Genomic DNA, 7,364 nt, shown 5'->3' on the forward strand with positions numbered 1-7,364 from the left:
TTCGCCTCACCTGTGTCTTTTGTTCTGGGTTCACAACATCTACTCTTCCACCGAACCAACTCGAGACCCCCTCCCCCCAACTCTTTCACTGAAGGCTAAATTTCTGTTACTGGAAGTTATCTCAAACGGGAAAACAGAAGGAGAAGCCACAGGTAGAGACAGAGGAGAAAACGAGCGTAAAGGAAATGACGGGTAATGACGGGACCAGGAATGGTGGTGCCGACGAAAGTATACTCCATATCAGGCAGTTTTGTCAGAATCGGGAAGGAGAAGTGATAGGTTTGCCTCACGATTCAATTTAAGCCGGGAGAAGGTGAGATGAAAAAGGGATCTTTACGTGTGGCAGCTCGTCAGGACGAAAAAGCAAGCATATGTTAGATATAAGAAGCAGGAAGTAGGAGGGGCTCATGAAAAATAAAGGGTAGCCCGGAAGGAGCTAAAGAAAGGACTTAGGAGAGCTCGAAGGGGGCATGAGAAGGCCTTTGTGATGGTCCAGTCCGAAGTCCGTGGTCTGGCCCACGGACTCCGGACTCTGGGTTCTCCGTTGGTCACTTGCTTCGGTTGGACTTATCCAGAAACACCCGAGGCTCATAGTGGAACTGGGAATATAAGTGGCCCTGGTATTGAGTGTGGCTGGGGGGTCGTCTTGTCAGGATTCTCATGGCACAGATGGCTGGTGGAAGGCTGGAATGGACTCTTGACATCCTTGGGACTGCGTTGGCGAAATATGGCTGCTGGAAACCTTGCTGGCAGTAGTCGGTGCTGCCATTGCAGTATGGATTCAGCTGCTTCCCGGTCCAGCTGGGTGGACGTCAGTCACTCCGAGCTATGTAGGGATCCGGTTGCTTCCATACCCAGCCAAGGCTGCCGGCCGTAACGGCTACTCGGAGCTACCCCGATGCATAGGTGGAACTGTCTGTCGTTCTTTCGTGTTTGAATGTTCCTGTCCTCGCCCCTTGGGGTGAGTTAGGCCGTTCTGCCATTGCCCTGAGGGGGGATCTTTCTAGCCTTGTACTCGCCTTTGTGGGGTAAGTCAGGCAGTTCTGCCATTGCCCTGCGTGGGGAATCTGTCTTGTCTTGTCTTTGCCTCCGTTGGATAAGTCCGGCCATTTTGCCGTTACCCGACGGACGGTCCTGCCCCACTTTGGTGTAGAGTTAAAGATGAGTCCCGGTTTGTCGGCGGATAAGGCCTGGCTCTATGTCTGCGTACTGTCCCGTCTCATGTCAGTGTCTTGCTAAAGATGAGTCCCGGCTTGTCGACGGTTATGTCCCGGCTCCATGTTGGTTTACCGTTCCTAGACTGCCCCCTAGCTGCAGCCTCCGAGTTATTCAAGGTCCAGCCGCAAGCCTCGAATCAAGCCTGTAGCCTCAAGATCTCCAAACTCTAGCCAAGCCTCAAGACGCCAAGCATCTAGCCAAGCCTCAAGACTCCAAGCCTATAGTCTCTAGCCAAGCCTGAACCCCAGCCTCAAGTCTCTAGCCAAGCATCGTCAAGTCCGCGCCTGGGCTTGGGGGTCCGAGGCCGAGGCAAGACCCAGGTTCTGCGTTCTGGGTCCTTGTCCAGTCTCGGGCTTCTATTCCATCCCAGGCTTCTCGGTCCCAATCCCTCGTCCTAGCCCGACTTCCCTTGCCTAGACAGCATCCCGTCCCGTCCTTTGGTTCCGTCTCGTCTTGTTTCCCGGACTTCAGTGCCTGTGTCCTGCAGTTGAGACACAATACAACACCCCCGTATGGCAGCCTTGGCATGTAGGATTAAGGACAACCCCAAGGCGTTCTATGCGTATGTGAAGAACAGGAGGATGACGAGAACGAAGGTGGGACCGCTAAAGGATAAGGAGGGCAACATGTGCCTGGAGGCGGAGGAGGCTGGGGAGGTCCTAAATGAATACTTTGCTTCAGAACTTACAAACGAAAAGGATCTTGATCAGGGTGAGGTCGAAATAGAACAGGCCTGTTGAGATATTGAGATTAAGGGAAAAAGGGTGCTGGATCTTCTTAAAAAACATCAAGATTGATAGATCCCCAGGGCCAGATATGACACAACAACCCCAGTTGTTGGAGGAATAGAGAGAAGAGATTGCTGGAGTTTTAGCTATGATCTTTGAATCCTCTTTGGCTACAGGGGAAGTGTCGGAGGGCTGGAGAATGGCAAATGTAGTACCCTTGTTTAAGAAAAATGTAACAGGTAGAAACCTGGGAACTATAGACCGGTGAGTATTACGTTGGTAGTCTGCAAACTACTGGAAAGGATTCTTAAGGATAGGATCCAGGAGCATTTGGAGAAGTACAGTCTACTCATGAATAATCAGCATAGCTTTGTGAAGGGAAGATCGTGTTTCACGAGCCTGATTGAGTTTTCTGAACAGGTAACAAAATAAATTAATGAGGGCAGGGCAGTGGATGTGGTCTGCATGGCATTTAATAACAAGGCATTTAATAAGGTCCCTCAGGTGAGACTAATCCAGTTAGTCATTAGTCATGGGATAAGTAGAACCTTGGCTGTTTGGATAAAAAAAAAAGCTTGAAGGAAGAAAGCAGAGGGTAGTTGCGGAAGGAAAGTATTCTGCCTGGAGGTCGGTGACTAGAGGAGAGCCGCAGGATCTGTCCAGGGACCCGTGCTATTTGTGATTTTTATAAATGACCTGGATGTAGACGCGGAAGGATGGATGAGAAAGTTTGCGGATGATACGAAGATTCTACGAGTTGTGAATGGAGCTGCAGGTTGTCGAAGGTTACAAGAGGATATAGACAGGCTGCAGAGTTGGGCTGAAAAATGGCGGATGGAGTTCAATCTGGATAAGTGTAAGGTGATGCATTTTGGAAGGACAAACCAGAAGACTGAGCACAGGATTAATGGTCAGTTACTTAAGAGTGTGGATGAACAAAGGGACTTTGGGTTTCAAATCCATACATCTCTCAAGGTCGCTGCGCAGGTTGATAGCCTATTTAAGAAGGCCTATGGGATGCTAGGCTTCATTAACAGGGGGATTGAGTTCAAGAGTAGAGAGGTCATGTTGAAACTCAACAAATCTCTGGTGAGACCACACTTAGAGTATTGTGTTCAATGCTGGTCACCCCATGATAGGAGATATATGGAAGCTACGGATAGGGTGCAGGAGATTTACCACGATGTTGACTGGTTTGGAGAAAAGTCATATGAAGCCAGGTTAGCAGAGCTGGGACTTTTCTCTTTGGAGTATAGAAAAATGAGAGGGGAATTGAGAGAGGTCTACAGGATTATGAGAGGCATAAATAGGGTGGATATTCAGTACCTGTTTCCAAGGGGACCAACATCAAATACCAGAGGGCATAGGTACAAAATTAAGAGAGGGAAGTTTAGGGGTGACATCAGGGGTAAGTTTTTTTTTACACACTGAGGGTTGTGAGTGCTTGGAATGACTTGCCAGGGATGGTTGTGGAGGTTAAAACATTAGGGGTATTTAAGAGCCTCTTGCACCGGTACAGGGATGACGGAAAAATAGAGGGTTATGGGGTAGTATGGATTTAGTACTTTTTTTAAGGATTATATGGGTCGGCACAACATGGAGGGCTGAAGGGCCTGTACTGTGCTGTAGTGTTCTATGGTTCTATGGATCTATCGAGTTTTCTGGAATGCTGACGCCAGTGATGTCGTCGCGATCGGCTGTAAGTAGTTGTTTTATAACTATAAGGCAACACCAAGAAAATGCTGGAGCAACTCAGCAGATAGAAAAGAGTAAACATTCAACTCTTCGGGCCGACAACCGTCATGATTTTGTACGTGCTGTTCTGTATTTCGAGCATCACCAGATGCTCTACTGCTTTGTTTGTAAATCAGTTCATCATTTTGTTTCTGTTTACTCACAAGTGGGAGTACAGAATAGGGGCATGAAGGCAGCTGAATTGTACTACTGCATAGTCCCTATTTCTATCGTTTAATGAGTTTCAAAATCCGATTCAGTGGGTATTTCACCGCATTCTTGAGATCCCCTCGGAATTTGCTCTGAGTCAGGGCGTAAATACACGTGTTGGTGGAGGAACTGAGGATCTGCAGCATTCCCGATGTCAAATCTATAATGTGAACGGGATTCATGACAGAAGAATAAACAAAACTCATTGAAATCCGCTGATAGATGAAAAATACCAAACGTGTTCCCCACAACAATATGAAACTACCCGTTATGCTGAAGAGCAAAACGATGGATTTGCGACGGTTCTCCATCTCCCGGTCCTTGTCATTCTCTCCACTTTTTTGTCCTCGGAGCCACCTGCGTGCTCGACTAGCCATCAGAATTGGCCTGGCTGTCAGAATATTGAACATCAACATCAGAAAGAATGGGACACATGGTGTTAAAATACGATGTAGCATCTCAAGAGCCGCCCATGAAGGAGAGTTTTTGTAGCTCGGTGTAAGAACACAGTACCAGGGAACACCAACAATTATTACAAGAGGCTCAGAGGTAAAACCCCAGGGGACACTCTCCAAACAGGCCAGCACACTCACTGTCCCGATAACCACAGCAGCGTTTCTCTCGGTGCAATATTTTATCTTCAGTTTCTCACAGCAAATAGCCACAATTCGATCGACGGTGAAAGAGACAGTCAGCCAGACAGAGGCCGCGGTGCTCGCAGAAGTCAGCCATCTAGCAATACTACACACAGGAGTGATGAACAGGAATGATTGTGGAAAATAAATCCAAGCAGTCCACATCAGCAGCTGTTGCGATATAACGACCAGGAGATCGGCCGCTGCCATTCCCACCAGGTAGCGAGTTACTCATTTGGAGAGACCGCTCTTTCCCCGGGACAAGATCACAATCGCCACCAGGTTCGCTGCAAGAGAGAGGGGAAATAGCAAATTGAGAAAATACTGAACAGAACCCAAAGCAGCAGTTTTCGGGGATCGTGAAATACTTCCACTGTTTTGCTGCATGTAGCGGTAGAAGGGTGAAGAGAGAGTCAAGATCTGGCTGAGTTTACACTTTAAAATAAAGTCAAATGATTTGAATTCGGATTCCCTTCTGATGACCAAAATGTGAAAAGGCAGCCAGAAGATAAAACCAGGTAACCGCAGAGTCAGTACTGTTTGGAACATTTTTTGTCGGCGTCATCCGCCTCTGATATGAATGAAATGAATAAAACTCGACGCTGATGGCGGGATTCTTGCATTAGGCAATCACCAACTTCCATGCGACTCTCTGTCAGCGACAGAACAGGGCACAGCAGAAGCAGCAAATCCCGGAACCACTCATCCAGATAAAATAAAACATGTGGGAAAGATGTTAACGTGTATTTTCTTTGATCTGTTTCAGAGACCCCCCCATGACACGACTATCTCTTTCTCATTATCAGAGTCGTCATGGCCTATTGAATAAGCATCCCACATTATGGTAGTCATGGACATTATCCGGACCCATGTTGTAAGCAGAAAGCGCACCTTCAAGCTGCTGCTCTTTGGTCCAGTTTGGAAACTTTTGTTTAATGGCTCCAAACATTCCTACCACATGTCTCTGTTCCTTGCATAAGATGTTCTCTGCTGTCATAAGATCCACGAAGTGAATGCCAGCGTTTGTCAACCTGGATGGGACCAAATGCATTCCCATGGTCACCGCAGCCATTTACCAAGGCATTGCCTACTCGAGATTCAAGGGATGCTATAGCACCAATGGGGGCTGGATCGATTTGGTGGGCATGGGCAACTTGGTAAATCGAAGACTTGCAACGATTTGCCCTCTGAAGATCATTCTCCATCATCTTTTGGGAAGCTGCAACAGCACTGGACCCTAGGCCGTCCTGGTTTGCAGTGACCTGGGAAGCGCCTGTTTTGTCAACCCTTGTAATGTCTCCGTACCTACAAAGTCTTGAAATAGTTCTGTTACTGGTAGCTACAGAAGGTAGAATGGTGTTCTGATAAAATGTTGGATGATGACACCTTTACAAGCTCACACAGATGCGTGGGGTAATTACATCTGTACTTCTGCCTCTTGAGTAAAGCCTCACAAGCCAAAGTCCCAACATCTACCAGTCACACTCAAGCACAACTACACAAGCTGTTTTCTATACTGCTGCTTTCTCTTTCTCTACATGCCGTTTGGGGCTTTGTGCTTCCAGCATTTCCCGTGTTTGTTTCCTGTCCCAACATTTGCCACCTCGCTGACTTTACAGCAGATCTTTGACAGAGGCAGCAGTCACAGCGTAGTCGGACACAGCAAAACAGATATACTCAAAAACGAGGAAAACTGCAGATGCTGGAAATTCAAGGAAAACACACAAAATGCTGGTGGAACGCAGCAGGCGAGGCAGCATCTATAGGAAGAAGTACAATCGACGTTTCGGGCCGTCTTCTTCCTAAAGATGCTGCCTGGCCTGCTGCGTTCCACCAGCATTTTGTGTGTGTTGTTACACAGATATACCTGAAGCCTCCAACTGAATATCCATCACAGGGAAGCCGGGGAGAGGAATTCAACGTCCAGCAACAGAGTCGGTAGCGCAGTCAGGTGTCTGTAGCGGTGTCAGATGTGGACAGTAGAATACATTTCACAGTATTGATAGTTATGAATGACCACGTCGGTTTTGTTAATTGATCGGTAACGACGTCATTGCGTTGTTCAACAACTGCTTCACTTTCTGTCACACCGCACACAATTACTAAAAATCCTCAAGGTTCATGGTGCAACATGATGCTCCTCACATTTGCTGAGTCGTTACCTTTACTCGTACCTCACACAACAGCTCACATACCAATGCAGACAATCAATTTGTATCATCTCAGTTTAAACACAATATTTGCAAATGCAGTGTAACTGCTTCGAGACCAAAAGCACAGAGACCAGAACATCACATTATTGAGCACAAACCCCTGGAAGAAATCTGCTTGTCCCACTGAGGTCCTCCGATGTTGGCGGATTTGCTGAATTCTCACAGCGGTTTCGTGTTATTTCCAGGTTTCAGATTCCACAGTCGCTGGCTGCGATTCCATTCCTAGAATGCCGAACACTTGGACTGGACATATGGCAATGGAAACCAGCGACAGAAACCATCACTACATTGATATTCAACTTCAATTCCCACCAACGGCAGCTGATATGGCGGATTACCGGGAATTCCAGAGACCGAAATAAAAGGATAGTAAACTTCTCCTATCCGCAAGAGGACTGGATAACCCATTCGGTGATAATCTGCCAATTGTGTTGCTCCTGAATTCACAGATACGTCAGAAACTCTGAGCTAATGTATTCAAAACGGCGCTGATTTATACAAAGCGCAGTAACCGGATCTCCAGAGATCCGGTTACTGCGCTGACTGACTGACCTCAGTCACTTAAACAAACATGGTATTTCAACACCTATCCAATGGAGAAAAGATGTAAATATTGGACCGAATGA

The 7,364-nt window shown here is 47.2% G+C and overlaps 1 pseudogene; it reads right to left on the reverse strand.

Moving 5' to 3' along the window:
- Nucleotides 1-5,336: 5,336 nt before the first annotated feature.
- Nucleotides 5,337-7,146, reverse strand: LOC140724114 (lysozyme g-like; annotated as a pseudogene).
- Nucleotides 7,147-7,364: the final 218 nt, after the last annotated feature.

This window comes from Hemitrygon akajei, unplaced genomic scaffold (assembly GCF_048418815.1).
Source record: "Hemitrygon akajei unplaced genomic scaffold, sHemAka1.3 Scf000163, whole genome shotgun sequence".
Lineage (NCBI taxonomy): Eukaryota > Metazoa > Chordata > Chondrichthyes > Myliobatiformes > Dasyatidae > Hemitrygon > Hemitrygon akajei.